The 19,657-nt window shown below is 44.9% G+C and overlaps 13 non-coding genes across 13 annotated transcripts; all 13 read left to right on the plus strand.

Annotated features, from left to right (window-relative positions):
- Window positions 1-889: 889 nt before the first annotated feature.
- On the plus strand, window positions 890-961 carry trnac-gca (transfer RNA cysteine (anticodon GCA)). Its single transcript has one exon. It is a non-coding gene; the product is annotated as a tRNA-Cys (tRNA).
- A 1,475-nt stretch (window positions 962-2,436) lies between these two features.
- On the plus strand, window positions 2,437-2,508 carry trnac-gca (transfer RNA cysteine (anticodon GCA)). Its single transcript has one exon. It is a non-coding gene; the product is annotated as a tRNA-Cys (tRNA).
- Window positions 2,509-3,983: 1,475 nt separating this feature from the next.
- trnac-gca (transfer RNA cysteine (anticodon GCA)) lies at window positions 3,984-4,055 on the plus strand. Its single transcript has one exon. It is a non-coding gene; the product is annotated as a tRNA-Cys (tRNA).
- Window positions 4,056-5,530: 1,475 nt separating this feature from the next.
- trnac-gca (transfer RNA cysteine (anticodon GCA)) lies at window positions 5,531-5,602 on the plus strand. Its single transcript has one exon. It is a non-coding gene; the product is annotated as a tRNA-Cys (tRNA).
- A 1,476-nt stretch (window positions 5,603-7,078) lies between these two features.
- Window positions 7,079-7,150, plus strand: trnac-gca (transfer RNA cysteine (anticodon GCA)). Its single transcript has one exon. It is a non-coding gene; the product is annotated as a tRNA-Cys (tRNA).
- Window positions 7,151-8,625: 1,475 nt separating this feature from the next.
- On the plus strand, window positions 8,626-8,697 carry trnac-gca (transfer RNA cysteine (anticodon GCA)). Its single transcript has one exon. It is a non-coding gene; the product is annotated as a tRNA-Cys (tRNA).
- Window positions 8,698-10,173: 1,476 nt separating this feature from the next.
- On the plus strand, window positions 10,174-10,245 carry trnac-gca (transfer RNA cysteine (anticodon GCA)). The gene has a single exon. It is a non-coding gene; the product is annotated as a tRNA-Cys (tRNA).
- Window positions 10,246-11,721: 1,476 nt separating this feature from the next.
- trnac-gca (transfer RNA cysteine (anticodon GCA)) lies at window positions 11,722-11,793 on the plus strand. The gene has a single exon. It is a non-coding gene; the product is annotated as a tRNA-Cys (tRNA).
- A 1,476-nt stretch (window positions 11,794-13,269) lies between these two features.
- trnac-gca (transfer RNA cysteine (anticodon GCA)) lies at window positions 13,270-13,341 on the plus strand. Its single transcript has one exon. It is a non-coding gene; the product is annotated as a tRNA-Cys (tRNA).
- A 1,476-nt stretch (window positions 13,342-14,817) lies between these two features.
- trnac-gca (transfer RNA cysteine (anticodon GCA)) lies at window positions 14,818-14,889 on the plus strand. The gene has a single exon. It is a non-coding gene; the product is annotated as a tRNA-Cys (tRNA).
- Window positions 14,890-16,365: 1,476 nt separating this feature from the next.
- On the plus strand, window positions 16,366-16,437 carry trnac-gca (transfer RNA cysteine (anticodon GCA)). Its single transcript has one exon. It is a non-coding gene; the product is annotated as a tRNA-Cys (tRNA).
- Window positions 16,438-17,913: 1,476 nt separating this feature from the next.
- On the plus strand, window positions 17,914-17,985 carry trnac-gca (transfer RNA cysteine (anticodon GCA)). The gene has a single exon. It is a non-coding gene; the product is annotated as a tRNA-Cys (tRNA).
- A 1,476-nt stretch (window positions 17,986-19,461) lies between these two features.
- trnac-gca (transfer RNA cysteine (anticodon GCA)) lies at window positions 19,462-19,533 on the plus strand. Its single transcript has one exon. It is a non-coding gene; the product is annotated as a tRNA-Cys (tRNA).
- The last annotated feature ends 124 nt before the right edge of the window (window positions 19,534-19,657 follow it).

The following is a 19,657-nucleotide window of genomic DNA, read 5'->3' on the forward strand; positions in this document are numbered from 1 at the left end:
TTTTGTCCCCAGACGGGCATTAATCTGAAGCACAGGCCAGCGAGACCTTCCCCCATATGTTAATGACCTCGTGCCGGGAATGAGGCTGTGGGCATGGATTGCGGCATTGTGAGGATTGGGTGAATATCTGGCTCGGCATGAAAGGTGCCCCAATGAAGAAAGGCTGGACCTTGTGCGGAAAGCTCATGGTGATATCTGTTAGTTAATTTGCATTGAAGCTCATGGGACACTTGTTATCTGAGAGGGGCTGGAGCATTTGACTACACCTCAAGAGGTCCCTGGTTTGTATCCATGTTCCCTCTCATGAACTCCTATCCTATCACAATAAATCTAACCTACACATACCTTCCTCTTCACCGTGTCCATAATTATCCTGGATTGATATCGCTTTCAAGGCGAACATTTTGCCCATTTTGCCTGTGTTGTGTGTTTGGCAGAGCTGTGTAATTAATCGCACTCCCCTTCTGTTTCCCTGTTGATGGATCCCTTTCAGGAATTTCCTATTGAAAGTTACTATTGAATCTGCTTGCATCACACGTGCAGGCAGTGGATTCCAGATCACAAGAGCTCAATTTGTCAGCAAATGTTTTGTGATGTCGCCTCTTGTTCTTTTGTCAATCACCTTAAATTTGTGTCCTCTGGTTACTGATCCTTGTGCAACTGCAAACAATTTTATTTCCAATGTGAAAATCATTGATGATTTTGAAGAGCTGAAAATTTACACTGCATAAATGTTTTTGCCATTTTTGAAAGAAGGTCGAGCGACTTTTTAAAGCAACGATTAGCATGACTTCGTAATTCCTTGAATTCAGCCATTTTTTCATTTACCTTGTGGTTTTCTGCACTATGCAACATTGTATGATGAACACAAGCACATCAGCCTGTGCCTGGGGGTATAGCTCAGTGGTAGAGCATTTGACTGCAGATCAAGAGGTCCCTGGTTCAAATCCAGATGCCCCCTCAGAGTCATTCATGTTGTACAACTAATCATTCTGTGCTCCTCAGTGACCGTAAGCACTATTTGCCACAAGTGAATCCTTGTGGTGATGAAGGTCGATTGGAGTTTTGGTGATGGAGGCAGCGAGCAAGTGGTTGCAAACAGCAAGCTCCCACAAACGGCAGTGGGATTAATGAAAACACAATCTGCTTTGCTTGCTGGTTCAGCCCAGGTCATCTCAGCTGACCTTCAATTAGTGCCGTGAGATCTTTTATGATCACCTGACAAGGCTGACAAGGCAGGCAAGGCCTCATTTTCACATATCATCTGAAAAATGGCCCCTGCAATAAGGCAGCACTTCCGTCTGTATGAAACTGAAGTCTTAGCCTGGGTTGGGTGCTCACATCTTTAGAGTGGGTGAGCTTGAACCCACAAACTTTTGACTCAGTACTGTGAGTGCTACCACTGAGCCTCAGTGGATGAATAGAGCAAGCAGACTAGGGAAGCATTGTCAGAGCGAAGCAGTGCACCAAGAAAAGTGGGAGATTTATATTGAGTTTGAAAACTTTCCACTGGCAGTGGACGAACCATCTCTTTCTCGCACAGCAGGGTTTTGTCCCCAGACGGGCATTAATCTGAAGCACAGGCCAGCGAGACCTTCCCCCATATGTTAATGACCTCGTGCCGGGAATGAGGCTGTGGGCATGGATTGCGGCATTGTGAGGATTGGGTGAATATCTGGCTCGGCATGAAAGGTGCCCCAATGAAGAAAGGCTGGACCTTGTGCGGAAAGCTCATGGTGATATCTGTTAGTTAATTTGCATTGAAGCTCATGGGACACTTGTTATCTGAGAGGGGCTGGAGCATTTGACTACACCTCAAGAGGTCCCTGGTTTGTATCCATGTTCCCTCTCATGAACTCCTATCCTATCACAATAAATCTAACCTACACATACCTTCCTCTTCACCGTGTCCATAATTATCCTGGATTGATATCGCTTTCAAGGCGAACATTTTGCCCATTTTGCCTGTGTTGTGTGTTTGGCAGAGCTGTGTAATTAATCGCACTCCCCTTCTGTTTCCCTGTTGATGGATCCCTTTCAGGAATTTCCTATTGAAAGTTACTATTGAATCTGCTTGCATCACACGTGCAGGCAGTGGATTCCAGATCACAAGAGCTCAATTTGTCAGCAAATGTTTTGTGATGTCGCCTCTTGTTCTTTTGTCAATCACCTTAAATTTGTGTCCTCTGGTTACTGATCCTTGTGCAACTGCAAACAATTTTATTTCCAATGTGAAAATCATTGATGATTTTGAAGAGCTGAAAATTTACACTGCATAAATGTTTTTGCCATTTTTGAAAGAAGGTCGAGCGACTTTTTAAAGCAACGATTAGCATGACTTCGTAATTCCTTGAATTCAGCCATTTTTTCATTTACCTTGTGGTTTTCTGCACTATGCAACATTGTATGATGAACACAAGCACATCAGCCTGTGCCTGGGGTATAGCTCAGTGGTAGAGCATTTGACTGCAGATCAAGAGGTCCCTGGTTCAAATCCAGATGCCCCCTCAGAGTCATTCATGTTGTACAACTAATCATTCTGTGCTCCTCAGTGACCGTAAGCACTATTTGCCACAAGTGAATCCTTGTGGTGATGAAGGTCGATTGGAGTTTTGGTGATGGAGGCAGCGAGCAAGTGGTTGCAAACAGCAAGCTCCCACAAACGGCAGTGGGATTAATGAAAACACAATCTGCTTTGCTTGCTGGTTCAGCCCAGGACATCTCAGCTGACCTTCAATTAGTGCCGTGAGATCTTTTATGATCACCTGACAAGGCTGACAAGGCAGGCAAGGCCTCATTTTCACATATCATCTGAAAAATGGCCCCTGCAATAAGGCAGCACTTCCGTCTGTATGAAACTGAAGTCTTAGCCTGGGTTGGGTGCTCACATCTTTAGAGTGGGTGAGCTTGAACCCACAAACTTTTGACTCAGTACTGTGAGTGCTACCACTGAGCCTCAGTGGATGAATAGAGCAAGCAGACTAGGGAAGCATTGTCAGAGCGAAGCAGTGCACCAAGAAAAGTGGGAGATTTATATTGAGTTTGAAAACTTTCCACTGGCAGTGGACGAACCATCTCTTTCTCGCACAGCAGGGTTTTGTCCCCAGACGGGCATTAATCTGAAGCACAGGCCAGCGAGACCTTCCCCCATATGTTAATGACCTCGTGCCGGGAATGAGGCTGTGGGCATGGATTGCGGCATTGTGAGGATTGGGTGAATATCTGGCTCGGCATGAAAGGTGCCCCAATGAAGAAAGGCTGGACCTTGTGCGGAAAGCTCATGGTGATATCTGTTAGTTAATTTGCATTGAAGCTCATGGGACACTTGTTATCTGAGAGGGGCTGGAGCATTTGACTACACCTCAAGAGGTCCCTGGTTTGTATCCATGTTCCCTCTCATGAACTCCTATCCTATCACAATAAATCTAACCTACACATACCTTCCTCTTCACCGTGTCCATAATTATCCTGGATTGATATCGCTTTCAAGGCGAACATTTTGCCCATTTTGCCTGTGTTGTGTGTTTGGCAGAGCTGTGTAATTAATCGCACTCCCCTTCTGTTTCCCTGTTGATGGATCCCTTTCAGGAATTTCCTATTGAAAGTTACTATTGAATCTGCTTGCATCACACGTGCAGGCAGTGGATTCCAGATCACAAGAGCTCAATTTGTCAGCAAATGTTTTGTGATGTCGCCTCTTGTTCTTTTGTCAATCACCTTAAATTTGTGTCCTCTGGTTACTGATCCTTGTGCAACTGCAAACAATTTTATTTCCAATGTGAAAATCATTGATGATTTTGAAGAGCTGAAAATTTACACTGCATAAATGTTTTTGCCATTTTTGAAAGAAGGTCGAGCGACTTTTTAAAGCAACGATTAGCATGACTTCGTAATTCCTTGAATTCAGCCATTTTTTCATTTACCTTGTGGTTTTCTGCACTATGCAACATTGTATGATGAACACAAGCACATCAGCCTGTGCCTGGGGTATAGCTCAGTGGTAGAGCATTTGACTGCAGATCAAGAGGTCCCTGGTTCAAATCCAGATGCCCCCTCAGAGTCATTCATGTTGTACAACTAATCATTCTGTGCTCCTCAGTGACCGTAAGCACTATTTGCCACAAGTGAATCCTTGTGGTGATGAAGGTCGATTGGAGTTTTGGTGATGGAGGCAGCGAGCAAGTGGTTGCAAACAGCAAGCTCCCACAAACGGCAGTGGGATTAATGAAAACACAATCTGCTTTGCTTGCTGGTTCAGCCCAGGACATCTCAGCTGACCTTCAATTAGTGCCGTGAGATCTTTTATGATCACCTGACAAGGCTGACAAGGCAGGCAAGGCCTCATTTTCACATATCATCTGAAAAATGGCCCCTGCAATAAGGCAGCACTTCCGTCTGTATGAAACTGAAGTCTTAGCCTGGGTTGGGTGCTCACATCTTTAGAGTGGGTGAGCTTGAACCCACAAACTTTTGACTCAGTACTGTGAGTGCTACCACTGAGCCTCAGTGGATGAATAGAGCAAGCAGACTAGGGAAGCATTGTCAGAGCGAAGCAGTGCACCAAGAAAAGTGGGAGATTTATATTGAGTTTGAAAACTTTCCACTGGCAGTGGACGAACCATCTCTTTCTCGCACAGCAGGGTTTTGTCCCCAGACGGGCATTAATCTGAAGCACAGGCCAGCGAGACCTTCCCCCATATGTTAATGACCTCGTGCCGGGAATGAGGCTGTGGGCATGGATTGCGGCATTGTGAGGATTGGGTGAATATCTGGCTCGGCATGAAAGGTGCCCCAATGAAGAAAGGCTGGACCTTGTGCGGAAAGCTCATGGTGATATCTGTTAGTTAATTTGCATTGAAGCTCATGGGACACTTGTTATCTGAGAGGGGCTGGAGCATTTGACTACACCTCAAGAGGTCCCTGGTTTGTATCCATGTTCCCTCTCATGAACTCCTATCCTATCACAATAAATCTAACCTACACATACCTTCCTCTTCACCGTGTCCATAATTATCCTGGATTGATATCGCTTTCAAGGCGAACATTTTGCCCATTTTGCCTGTGTTGTGTGTTTGGCAGAGCTGTGTAATTAATCGCACTCCCCTTCTGTTTCCCTGTTGATGGATCCCTTTCAGGAATTTCCTATTGAAAGTTACTATTGAATCTGCTTGCATCACACGTGCAGGCAGTGGATTCCAGATCACAAGAGCTCAATTTGTCAGCAAATGTTTTGTGATGTCGCCTCTTGTTCTTTTGTCAATCACCTTAAATTTGTGTCCTCTGGTTACTGATCCTTGTGCAACTGCAAACAATTTTATTTCCAATGTGAAAATCATTGATGATTTTGAAGAGCTGAAAATTTACACTGCATAAATGTTTTTGCCATTTTTGAAAGAAGGTCGAGCGACTTTTTAAAGCAACGATTAGCATGACTTCGTAATTCCTTGAATTCAGCCATTTTTTCATTTACCTTGTGGTTTTCTGCACTATGCAACATTGTATGATGAACACAAGCACATCAGCCTGTGCCTGGGGTATAGCTCAGTGGTAGAGCATTTGACTGCAGATCAAGAGGTCCCTGGTTCAAATCCAGATGCCCCCTCAGAGTCATTCATGTTGTACAACTAATCATTCTGTGCTCCTCAGTGACCGTAAGCACTATTTGCCACAAGTGAATCCTTGTGGTGATGAAGGTCGATTGGAGTTTTGGTGATGGAGGCAGCGAGCAAGTGGTTGCAAACAGCAAGCTCCCACAAACGGCAGTGGGATTAATGAAAACACAATCTGCTTTGCTTGCTGGTTCAGCCCAGGACATCTCAGCTGACCTTCAATTAGTGCCGTGAGATCTTTTATGATCACCTGACAAGGCTGACAAGGCAGGCAAGGCCTCATTTTCACATATCATCTGAAAAATGGCCCCTGCAATAAGGCAGCACTTCCGTCTGTATGAAACTGAAGTCTTAGCCTGGGTTGGGTGCTCACATCTTTAGAGTGGGTGAGCTTGAACCCACAAACTTTTGACTCAGTACTGTGAGTGCTACCACTGAGCCTCAGTGGATGAATAGAGCAAGCAGACTAGGGAAGCATTGTCAGAGCGAAGCAGTGCACCAAGAAAAGTGGGAGATTTATATTGAGTTTGAAAACTTTCCACTGGCAGTGGACGAACCATCTCTTTCTCGCACAGCAGGGTTTTGTCCCCAGACGGGCATTAATCTGAAGCACAGGCCAGCGAGACCTTCCCCCATATGTTAATGACCTCGTGCCGGGAATGAGGCTGTGGGCATGGATTGCGGCATTGTGAGGATTGGGTGAATATCTGGCTCGGCATGAAAGGTGCCCCAATGAAGAAAGGCTGGACCTTGTGCGGAAAGCTCATGGTGATATCTGTTAGTTAATTTGCATTGAAGCTCATGGGACACTTGTTATCTGAGAGGGGCTGGAGCATTTGACTACACCTCAAGAGGTCCCTGGTTTGTATCCATGTTCCCTCTCATGAACTCCTATCCTATCACAATAAATCTAACCTACACATACCTTCCTCTTCACCGTGTCCATAATTATCCTGGATTGATATCGCTTTCAAGGCGAACATTTTGCCCATTTTGCCTGTGTTGTGTGTTTGGCAGAGCTGTGTAATTAATCGCACTCCCCTTCTGTTTCCCTGTTGATGGATCCCTTTCAGGAATTTCCTATTGAAAGTTACTATTGAATCTGCTTGCATCACACGTGCAGGCAGTGGATTCCAGATCACAAGAGCTCAATTTGTCAGCAAATGTTTTGTGATGTCGCCTCTTGTTCTTTTGTCAATCACCTTAAATTTGTGTCCTCTGGTTACTGATCCTTGTGCAACTGCAAACAATTTTATTTCCAATGTGAAAATCATTGATGATTTTGAAGAGCTGAAAATTTACACTGCATAAATGTTTTTGCCATTTTTGAAAGAAGGTCGAGCGACTTTTTAAAGCAACGATTAGCATGACTTCGTAATTCCTTGAATTCAGCCATTTTTTCATTTACCTTGTGGTTTTCTGCACTATGCAACATTGTATGATGAACACAAGCACATCAGCCTGTGCCTGGGGGTATAGCTCAGTGGTAGAGCATTTGACTGCAGATCAAGAGGTCCCTGGTTCAAATCCAGATGCCCCCTCAGAGTCATTCATGTTGTACAACTAATCATTCTGTGCTCCTCAGTGACCGTAAGCACTATTTGCCACAAGTGAATCCTTGTGGTGATGAAGGTCGATTGGAGTTTTGGTGATGGAGGCAGCGAGCAAGTGGTTGCAAACAGCAAGCTCCCACAAACGGCAGTGGGATTAATGAAAACACAATCTGCTTTGCTTGCTGGTTCAGCCCAGGTCATCTCAGCTGACCTTCAATTAGTGCCGTGAGATCTTTTATGATCACCTGACAAGGCTGACAAGGCAGGCAAGGCCTCATTTTCACATATCATCTGAAAAATGGCCCCTGCAATAAGGCAGCACTTCCGTCTGTATGAAACTGAAGTCTTAGCCTGGGTTGGGTGCTCACATCTTTAGAGTGGGTGAGCTTGAACCCACAAACTTTTGACTCAGTACTGTGAGTGCTACCACTGAGCCTCAGTGGATGAATAGAGCAAGCAGACTAGGGAAGCATTGTCAGAGCGAAGCAGTGCACCAAGAAAAGTGGGAGATTTATATTGAGTTTGAAAACTTTCCACTGGCAGTGGACGAACCATCTCTTTCTCGCACAGCAGGGTTTTGTCCCCAGACGGGCATTAATCTGAAGCACAGGCCAGCGAGACCTTCCCCCATATGTTAATGACCTCGTGCCGGGAATGAGGCTGTGGGCATGGATTGCGGCATTGTGAGGATTGGGTGAATATCTGGCTCGGCATGAAAGGTGCCCCAATGAAGAAAGGCTGGACCTTGTGCGGAAAGCTCATGGTGATATCTGTTAGTTAATTTGCATTGAAGCTCATGGGACACTTGTTATCTGAGAGGGGCTGGAGCATTTGACTACACCTCAAGAGGTCCCTGGTTTGTATCCATGTTCCCTCTCATGAACTCCTATCCTATCACAATAAATCTAACCTACACATACCTTCCTCTTCACCGTGTCCATAATTATCCTGGATTGATATCGCTTTCAAGGCGAACATTTTGCCCATTTTGCCTGTGTTGTGTGTTTGGCAGAGCTGTGTAATTAATCGCACTCCCCTTCTGTTTCCCTGTTGATGGATCCCTTTCAGGAATTTCCTATTGAAAGTTACTATTGAATCTGCTTGCATCACACGTGCAGGCAGTGGATTCCAGATCACAAGAGCTCAATTTGTCAGCAAATGTTTTGTGATGTCGCCTCTTGTTCTTTTGTCAATCACCTTAAATTTGTGTCCTCTGGTTACTGATCCTTGTGCAACTGCAAACAATTTTATTTCCAATGTGAAAATCATTGATGATTTTGAAGAGCTGAAAATTTACACTGCATAAATGTTTTTGCCATTTTTGAAAGAAGGTCGAGCGACTTTTTAAAGCAACGATTAGCATGACTTCGTAATTCCTTGAATTCAGCCATTTTTTCATTTACCTTGTGGTTTTCTGCACTATGCAACATTGTATGATGAACACAAGCACATCAGCCTGTGCCTGGGGTATAGCTCAGTGGTAGAGCATTTGACTGCAGATCAAGAGGTCCCTGGTTCAAATCCAGATGCCCCCTCAGAGTCATTCATGTTGTACAACTAATCATTCTGTGCTCCTCAGTGACCGTAAGCACTATTTGCCACAAGTGAATCCTTGTGGTGATGAAGGTCGATTGGAGTTTTGGTGATGGAGGCAGCGAGCAAGTGGTTGCAAACAGCAAGCTCCCACAAACGGCAGTGGGATTAATGAAAACACAATCTGCTTTGCTTGCTGGTTCAGCCCAGGTCATCTCAGCTGACCTTCAATTAGTGCCGTGAGATCTTTTATGATCACCTGACAAGGCTGACAAGGCAGGCAAGGCCTCATTTTCACATATCATCTGAAAAATGGCCCCTGCAATAAGGCAGCACTTCCGTCTGTATGAAACTGAAGTCTTAGCCTGGGTTGGGTGCTCACATCTTTAGAGTGGGTGAGCTTGAACCCACAAACTTTTGACTCAGTACTGTGAGTGCTACCACTGAGCCTCAGTGGATGAATAGAGCAAGCAGACTAGGGAAGCATTGTCAGAGCGAAGCAGTGCACCAAGAAAAGTGGGAGATTTATATTGAGTTTGAAAACTTTCCACTGGCAGTGGACGAACCATCTCTTTCTCGCACAGCAGGGTTTTGTCCCCAGACGGGCATTAATCTGAAGCACAGGCCAGCGAGACCTTCCCCCATATGTTAATGACCTCGTGCCGGGAATGAGGCTGTGGGCATGGATTGCGGCATTGTGAGGATTGGGTGAATATCTGGCTCGGCATGAAAGGTGCCCCAATGAAGAAAGGCTGGACCTTGTGCGGAAAGCTCATGGTGATATCTGTTAGTTAATTTGCATTGAAGCTCATGGGACACTTGTTATCTGAGAGGGGCTGGAGCATTTGACTACACCTCAAGAGGTCCCTGGTTTGTATCCATGTTCCCTCTCATGAACTCCTATCCTATCACAATAAATCTAACCTACACATACCTTCCTCTTCACCGTGTCCATAATTATCCTGGATTGATATCGCTTTCAAGGCGAACATTTTGCCCATTTTGCCTGTGTTGTGTGTTTGGCAGAGCTGTGTAATTAATCGCACTCCCCTTCTGTTTCCCTGTTGATGGATCCCTTTCAGGAATTTCCTATTGAAAGTTACTATTGAATCTGCTTGCATCACACGTGCAGGCAGTGGATTCCAGATCACAAGAGCTCAATTTGTCAGCAAATGTTTTGTGATGTCGCCTCTTGTTCTTTTGTCAATCACCTTAAATTTGTGTCCTCTGGTTACTGATCCTTGTGCAACTGCAAACAATTTTATTTCCAATGTGAAAATCATTGATGATTTTGAAGAGCTGAAAATTTACACTGCATAAATGTTTTTGCCATTTTTGAAAGAAGGTCGAGCGACTTTTTAAAGCAACGATTAGCATGACTTCGTAATTCCTTGAATTCAGCCATTTTTTCATTTACCTTGTGGTTTTCTGCACTATGCAACATTGTATGATGAACACAAGAACATCAGCCTGTGCCTGGGGGTATAGCTCAGTGGTAGAGCATTTGACTGCAGATCAAGAGGTCCCTGGTTCAAATCCAGATGCCCCCTCAGAGTCATTCATGTTGCACAACTAATCATTCTGTGCACCTCAGTGAGCATAAGCACTATTTGCCACAAGTGAATCCTTGTGGTGATGAAGGTCGATTGGAGTTTTGGTGATGGAGGCAGCGAGCAAGTGGTTGCAAACAGCAAGCTCCCACAAACGGCAGTGGGATTAATGAAAACACAATCTGCTTTGCTTGCTGGTTCAGCCCAGGACATCTCAGCTGACCTTCAATTAGTGCCGTGAGATCTTTTATGATCACCTGACAAGGCTGACAAGGCAGGCAAGGCCTCATTTTCACATATCATCTGAAAAATGGCCCCTGCAATAAGGCAGCACTTCCGTCTGTATGAAACTGAAGTCTTAGCCTGGGTTGGGTGCTCACATCTTTAGAGTGGGTGAGCTTGAACCCACAAACTTTTGACTCAGTACTGTGAGTGCTACCACTGAGCCTCAGTGGATGAATAGAGCAAGCAGACTAGGGAAGCATTGTCAGAGCGAAGCAGTGCACCAAGAAAAGTGGGAGATTTATATTGAGTTTGAAAACTTTCCACTGGCAGTGGACGAACCATCTCTTTCTCGCACAGCAGGGTTTTGTCCCCAGACGGGCATTAATCTGAAGCACAGGCCAGCGAGACCTTCCCCCATATGTTAATGACCTCGTGCCGGGAATGAGGCTGTGGGCATGGATTGCGGCATTGTGAGGATTGGGTGAATATCTGGCTCGGCATGAAAGGTGCCCCAATGAAGAAAGGCTGGACCTTGTGCGGAAAGCTCATGGTGATATCTGTTAGTTAATTTGCATTGAAGCTCATGGGACACTTGTTATCTGAGAGGGGCTGGAGCATTTGACTACACCTCAAGAGGTCCCTGGTTTGTATCCATGTTCCCTCTCATGAACTCCTATCCTATCACAATAAATCTAACCTACACATACCTTCCTCTTCACCGTGTCCATAATTATCCTGGATTGATATCGCTTTCAAGGCGAACATTTTGCCCATTTTGCCTGTGTTGTGTGTTTGGCAGAGCTGTGTAATTAATCGCACTCCCCTTCTGTTTCCCTGTTGATGGATCCCTTTCAGGAATTTCCTATTGAAAGTTACTATTGAATCTGCTTGCATCACACGTGCAGGCAGTGGATTCCAGATCACAAGAGCTCAATTTGTCAGCAAATGTTTTGTGATGTCGCCTCTTGTTCTTTTGTCAATCACCTTAAATTTGTGTCCTCTGGTTACTGATCCTTGTGCAACTGCAAACAATTTTATTTCCAATGTGAAAATCATTGATGATTTTGAAGAGCTGAAAATTTACACTGCATAAATGTTTTTGCCATTTTTGAAAGAAGGTCGAGCGACTTTTTAAAGCAACGATTAGCATGACTTCGTAATTCCTTGAATTCAGCCATTTTTTCATTTACCTTGTGGTTTTCTGCACTATGCAACATTGTATGATGAACACAAGCACATCAGCCTGTGCCTGGGGGTATAGCTCAGTGGTAGAGCATTTGACTGCAGATCAAGAGGTCCCTGGTTCAAATCCAGATGCCCCCTCAGAGTCATTCATGTTGCACAACTAATCATTCTGTGCACCTCAGTGAGCATAAGCACTATTTGCCACAAGTGAATCCTTGTGGTGATGAAGGTCGATTGGAGTTTTGGTGATGGAGGCAGCGAGCAAGTGGTTGCAAACAGCAAGCTCCCACAAACGGCAGTGGGATTAATGAAAACACAATCTGCTTTGCTTGCTGGTTCAGCCCAGGACATCTCAGCTGACCTTCAATTAGTGCCGTGAGATCTTTTATGATCACCTGACAAGGCTGACAAGGCAGGCAAGGCCTCATTTTCACATATCATCTGAAAAATGGCCCCTGCAATAAGGCAGCACTTCCGTCTGTATGAAACTGAAGTCTTAGCCTGGGTTGGGTGCTCACATCTTTAGAGTGGGTGAGCTTGAACCCACAAACTTTTGACTCAGTACTGTGAGTGCTACCACTGAGCCTCAGTGGATGAATAGAGCAAGCAGACTAGGGAAGCATTGTCAGAGCGAAGCAGTGCACCAAGAAAAGTGGGAGATTTATATTGAGTTTGAAAACTTTCCACTGGCAGTGGACGAACCATCTCTTTCTCGCACAGCAGGGTTTTGTCCCCAGACGGGCATTAATCTGAAGCACAGGCCAGCGAGACCTTCCCCCATATGTTAATGACCTCGTGCCGGGAATGAGGCTGTGGGCATGGATTGCGGCATTGTGAGGATTGGGTGAATATCTGGCTCGGCATGAAAGGTGCCCCAATGAAGAAAGGCTGGACCTTGTGCGGAAAGCTCATGGTGATATCTGTTAGTTAATTTGCATTGAAGCTCATGGGACACTTGTTATCTGAGAGGGGCTGGAGCATTTGACTACACCTCAAGAGGTCCCTGGTTTGTATCCATGTTCCCTCTCATGAACTCCTATCCTATCACAATAAATCTAACCTACACATACCTTCCTCTTCACCGTGTCCATAATTATCCTGGATTGATATCGCTTTCAAGGCGAACATTTTGCCCATTTTGCCTGTGTTGTGTGTTTGGCAGAGCTGTGTAATTAATCGCACTCCCCTTCTGTTTCCCTGTTGATGGATCCCTTTCAGGAATTTCCTATTGAAAGTTACTATTGAATCTGCTTGCATCACACGTGCAGGCAGTGGATTCCAGATCACAAGAGCTCAATTTGTCAGCAAATGTTTTGTGATGTCGCCTCTTGTTCTTTTGTCAATCACCTTAAATTTGTGTCCTCTGGTTACTGATCCTTGTGCAACTGCAAACAATTTTATTTCCAATGTGAAAATCATTGATGATTTTGAAGAGCTGAAAATTTACACTGCATAAATGTTTTTGCCATTTTTGAAAGAAGGTCGAGCGACTTTTTAAAGCAACGATTAGCATGACTTCGTAATTCCTTGAATTCAGCCATTTTTTCATTTACCTTGTGGTTTTCTGCACTATGCAACATTGTATGATGAACACAAGCACATCAGCCTGTGCCTGGGGGTATAGCTCAGTGGTAGAGCATTTGACTGCAGATCAAGAGGTCCCTGGTTCAAATCCAGATGCCCCCTCAGAGTCATTCATGTTGCACAACTAATCATTCTGTGCACCTCAGTGACCATAAGCACTATTTGCCACAAGTGAATCCTTGTGGTGATGAAGGTCGATTGGAGTTTTGGTGATGGAGGCAGCGAGCAAGTGGTTGCAAACAGCAAGCTCCCACAAACGGCAGTGGGATTAATGAAAACACAATCTGCTTTGCTTGCTGGTTCAGCCCAGGTCATCTCAGCTGACCTTCAATTAGTGCCGTGAGATCTTTTATGATCACCTGACAAGGCTGACAAGGCAGGCAAGGCCTCATTTTCACATATCATCTGAAAAATGGCCCCTGCAATAAGGCAGCACTTCCGTCTGTATGAAACTGAAGTCTTAGCCTGGGTTGGGTGCTCACATCTTTAGAGTGGGTGAGCTTGAACCCACAAACTTTTGACTCAGTACTGTGAGTGCTACCACTGAGCCTCAGTGGATGAATAGAGCAAGCAGACTAGGGAAGCATTGTCAGAGCGAAGCAGTGCACCAAGAAAAGTGGGAGATTTATATTGAGTTTGAAAACTTTCCACTGGCAGTGGACGAACCATCTCTTTCTCGCACAGCAGGGTTTTGTCCCCAGACGGGCATTAATCTGAAGCACAGGCCAGCGAGACCTTCCCCCATATGTTAATGACCTCGTGCCGGGAATGAGGCTGTGGGCATGGATTGCGGCATTGTGAGGATTGGGTGAATATCTGGCTCGGCATGAAAGGTGCCCCAATGAAGAAAGGCTGGACCTTGTGCGGAAAGCTCATGGTGATATCTGTTAGTTAATTTGCATTGAAGCTCATGGGACACTTGTTATCTGAGAGGGGCTGGAGCATTTGACTACACCTCAAGAGGTCCCTGGTTTGTATCCATGTTCCCTCTCATGAACTCCTATCCTATCACAATAAATCTAACCTACACATACCTTCCTCTTCACCGTGTCCATAATTATCCTGGATTGATATCGCTTTCAAGGCGAACATTTTGCCCATTTTGCCTGTGTTGTGTGTTTGGCAGAGCTGTGTAATTAATCGCACTCCCCTTCTGTTTCCCTGTTGATGGATCCCTTTCAGGAATTTCCTATTGAAAGTTACTATTGAATCTGCTTGCATCACACGTGCAGGCAGTGGATTCCAGATCACAAGAGCTCAATTTGTCAGCAAATGTTTTGTGATGTCGCCTCTTGTTCTTTTGTCAATCACCTTAAATTTGTGTCCTCTGGTTACTGATCCTTGTGCAACTGCAAACAATTTTATTTCCAATGTGAAAATCATTGATGATTTTGAAGAGCTGAAAATTTACACTGCATAAATGTTTTTGCCATTTTTGAAAGAAGGTCGAGCGACTTTTTAAAGCAACGATTAGCATGACTTCGTAATTCCTTGAATTCAGCCATTTTTTCATTTACCTTGTGGTTTTCTGCACTATGCAACATTGTATGATGAACACAAGCACATCAGCCTGTGCCTGGGGGTATAGCTCAGTGGTAGAGCATTTGACTGCAGATCAAGAGGTCCCTGGTTCAAATCCAGATGCCCCCTCAGAGTCATTCATGTTGCACAACTAATCATTCTGTGCACCTCAGTGAGCATAAGCACTATTTGCCACAAGTGAATCCTTGTGGTGATGAAGGTCGATTGGAGTTTTGGTGATGGAGGCAGCGAGCAAGTGGTTGCAAACAGCAAGCTCCCACAAACGGCAGTGGGATTAATGAAAACACAATCTGCTTTGCTTGCTGGTTCAGCCCAGGTCATCTCAGCTGACCTTCAATTAGTGCCGTGAGATCTTTTATGATCACCTGACAAGGCTGACAAGGCAGGCAAGGCCTCATTTTCACATATCATCTGAAAAATGGTCCCTGCAATAAGGCAGCACTTCCGTCTGTATGAAACTGAAGTCTTAGCCTGGGTTGGGTGCTCACATCTTTAGAGTGGGTGAGCTTGAACCCACAAACTTTTGACTCAGTACTGTGAGTGCTACCACTGAGCCTCAGTGGATGAATAGAGCAAGCAGACTAGGGAAGCATTGTCAGAGCGAAGCAGTGCACCAAGAAAAGTGGGAGATTTATATTGAGTTTGAAAACTTTCCACTGGCAGTGGACGAACCATCTCTTTCTCGCACAGCAGGGTTTTGTCCCCAGACGGGCATTAATCTGAAGCACAGGCCAGCGAGACCTTCCCCCATATGTTAATGACCTCGTGCCGGGAATGAGGCTGTGGGCATGGATTGCGGCATTGTGAGGATTGGGTGAATATCTGGCTCGGCATGAAAGGTGCCCCAATGAAGAAAGGCTGGACCTTGTGCGGAAAGCTCATGGTGATATCTGTTAGTTAATTTGCATTGAAGCTCATGGGACACTTGTTATCTGAGAGGGGCTGGAGCATTTGACTACACCTCAAGAGGTCCCTGGTTTGTATCCATGTTCCCTCTCATGAACTCCTATCCTATCACAATAAATCTAACCTACACATACCTTCCTCTTCACCGTGTCCATAATTATCCTGGATTGATATCGCTTTCAAGGCGAACATTTTGCCCATTTTGCCTGTGTTGTGTGTTTGGCAGAGCTGTGTAATTAATCGCACTCCCCTTCTGTTTCCCTGTTGATGGATCCCTTTCAGGAATTTCCTATTGAAAGTTACTATTGAATCTGCTTGCATCACACGTGCAGGCAGTGGATTCCAGATCACAAGAGCTCAATTTGTCAGCAAATGTTTTGTGATGTCGCCTCTTGTTCTTTTGTCAATCACCTTAAATTTGTGTCCTCTGGTTACTGATCCTTGTGCAACTGCAAACAATTTTATTTCCAATGTGAAAATCATTGATGATTTTGAAGAGCTGAAAATTTACACTGCATAAATGTTTTTGCCATTTTTGAAAGAAGGTCGAGCGACTTTTTAAAGCAACGATTAGCATGACTTCGTAATTCCTTGAATTCAGCCATTTTTTCATTTACCTTGTGGTTTTCTGCACTATGCAACATTGTATGATGAACACAAGCACATCAGCCTGTGCCTGGGGGTATAGCTCAGTGGTAGAGCATTTGACTGCAGATCAAGAGGTCCCTGGTTCAAATCCAGATGCCCCCTCAGAGTCATTCATGTTGCACAACTAATCATTCTGTGCACCTCAGTGACCATAAGCACTATTTGCCACAAGTGAATCCTTGTGGTGATGAAGGTCGATTGGAGTTTTGGTGATGGAGGCAGCGAGCAAGTGGTTGCAAACAGCAAGCTCCCACAAACGGCAGTGGGATTAATGAAAACACAATCTGCTTTGCTTGCTGGTTCAGCCCAGGACATCTCAGCTGACCTTCAATTAGTGCCGTGAGATCTTTTATGATCACCTGACAAGGCTGACAAGGCAGGCAAGGCCTCATTTTCACATATCATCTGAAAAATGGCCCCTGCAATAAGGCAGCACTTCCGTCTGTATGAAACTGAAGTCTTAGCCTGGGTTGGGTGCTCACATCTTTAGAGTGGGTGAGCTTGAACCCACAAACTTTTGACTCAGTACTGTGAGTGCTACCACTGAGCCTCAGTGGATGAATAGAGCAAGCAGACTAGGGAAGCATTGTCAGAGCGAAGCAGTGCACCAAGAAAAGTGGGAGATTTATATTGAGTTTGAAAACTTTCCACTGGCAGTGGACGAACCATCTCTTTCTCGCACAGCAGGGTTTTGTCCCCAGACGGGCATTAATCTGAAGCACAGGCCAGCGAGACCTTCCCCCATATGTTAATGACCTCGTGCCGGGAATGAGGCTGTGGGCATGGATTGCGGCATTGTGAGGATTGGGTGAATATCTGGCTCGGCATGAAAGGTGCCCCAATGAAGAAAGGCTGGACCTTGTGCGGAAAGCTCATGGTGATATCTGTTAGTTAATTTGCATTGAAGCTCATGGGACACTTGTTATCTGAGAGGGGCTGGAGCATTTGACTACACCTCAAGAGGTCCCTGGTTTGTATCCATGTTCCCTCTCATGAACTCCTATCCTATCACAATAAATCTAACCTACACATACCTTCCTCTTCACCGTGTCCATAATTATCCTGGATTGATATCGCTTTCAAGGCGAACATTTTGCCCATTTTGCCTGTGTTGTGTGTTTGGCAGAGCTGTGTAATTAATCGCACTCCCCTTCTGTTTCCCTGTTGATGGATCCCTTTCAGGAATTTCCTATTGAAAGTTACTATTGAATCTGCTTGCATCACACGTGCAGGCAGTGGATTCCAGATCACAAGAGCTCAATTTGTCAGCAAATGTTTTGTGATGTCGCCTCTTGTTCTTTTGTCAATCACCTTAAATTTGTGTCCTCTGGTTACTGATCCTTGTGCAACTGCAAACAATTTTATTTCCAATGTGAAAATCATTGATGATTTTGAAGAGCTGAAAATTTACACTGCATAAATGTTTTTGCCATTTTTGAAAGAAGGTCGAGCGACTTTTTAAAGCAACGATTAGCATGACTTCGTAATTCCTTGAATTCAGCCATTTTTTCATTTACCTTGTGGTTTTCTGCACTATGCAACATTGTATGATGAACACAAGCACATCAGCCTGTGCCTGGGGGTATAGCTCAGTGGTAGAGCATTTGACTGCAGATCAAGAGGTCCCTGGTTCAAATCCAGATGCCCCCTCAGAGTCATTCATGTTGCACAACTAATCATTCTGTGCACCTCAGTGAGCATAAGCACTATTTGCCACAAGTGAATCCTTGTGGTGATGAAGGTCGATTGGAGTTTTGGTGATGGAGGCAGCGAGCAAGTGGTTGCAAACAGCAAGCTCCCACAAACGGCAGTGGGATTAATGAAAACACAATCTGCTTTGCTTGCTGGTTCAGCCCAGGTCATCTCAGCTGACCTTCAATTAGTGCCGTGAGATCTTTTATGATCACCTGACAAGGCTGACAAGGCAGGCAAGGCCTCATTTTCACATATCATCTGAAAAATGGTCCCTGCAATAAGGCAGCACTTCCGTCTGTATGAAACTGAAGTCTTAGCCTGGGTTGGGTGCTCACATCTTTAGAGTGGGTGAGCTTGAACCCACAAACTTTTGACTCAGTACTGTGAGTGCTACCACTGAGCCTCAGTGGATGAATAGAGCAAGCAGACTAGGGAAGCATTGTCAGAGCGAAGCAGTGCACCAAGAAAAGTGGGAGATTTATATTGAGTTTGAAAACTTTCCACTGGCAGTGGACGAACCATCTCTTTCTCGCACAGCAGGGTTTTGTCCCCAGACGGGCATTAATCTGAAGCACAGGCCAGCGAGACCTTCCCCCATATGTTAATGACCTCGTGCCGGGAATGAGGCTGTGGGCATGGATTGCGGCATTGTGAGGATTGGGTGAATATCTGGCTCGGCATGAAAGGTGCCCCAATGAAGAAAGGCTGGACCTTGTGCGGAAAGCTCATGGTGATATCTGTTAGTTAATTTGCATTGAAGCTCATGGGACACTTGTTATCTGAGAGGGGCTGGAGCATTTGACTACACCTCAAGAGGTCCCTGGTTTGTATCCATGTTCCCTCTCATGAACTCCTATCCTATCACAATAAATCTAACCTACACATACCTTCCTCTTCACCGTGTCCATAATTATCCTGGATTGATATCGCTTTCAAGGCGAACATTTTGCCCATTTTGCCTGTGTTGTGTGTTTGGCAGAGCTGTGTAATTAATCGCACTCCCCTTCTGTTTCCCTGTTGATGGATCCCTTTCAGGAATTTCCTATTGAAAGTTACTATTGAATCTGCTTGCATCACACGTGCAGGCAGTGGATTCCAGATCACAAGAGCTCAATTTGTCAGCAAATGTTTTGTGATGTCGCCTCTTGTTCTTTTGTCAATCACCTTAAATTTGTGTCCTCTGGTTACTGATCCTTGTGCAACTGCAAACAATTTTATTTCCAATGTGAAAATCATTGATGATTTTGAAGAGCTGAAAATTTACACTGCATAAATGTTTTTGCCATTTTTGAAAGAAGGTCGAGCGACTTTTTAAAGCAACGATTAGCATGACTTCGTAATTCCTTGAATTCAGCCATTTTTTCATTTACCTTGTGGTTTTCTGCACTATGCAACATTGTATGATGAACACAAGCACATCAGCCTGTGCCTGGGGGTATAGCTCAGTGGTAGAGCATTTGACTGCAGATCAAGAGGTCCCTGGTTCAAATCCAGATGCCCCCTCAGAGTCATTCATGTTGCACAACTAATCATTCTGTGCACCTCAGTGACCATAAGCACTATTTGCCACAAGTGAATCCTTGTGGTGATGAAGGTCGATTGGAGTTTTGGTGATGGAGGCAGCGAG

Source organism: Pristiophorus japonicus, chromosome 21 (genome assembly GCF_044704955.1).
Source record: "Pristiophorus japonicus isolate sPriJap1 chromosome 21, sPriJap1.hap1, whole genome shotgun sequence".
NCBI lineage: Eukaryota > Metazoa > Chordata > Chondrichthyes > Pristiophoridae > Pristiophorus > Pristiophorus japonicus.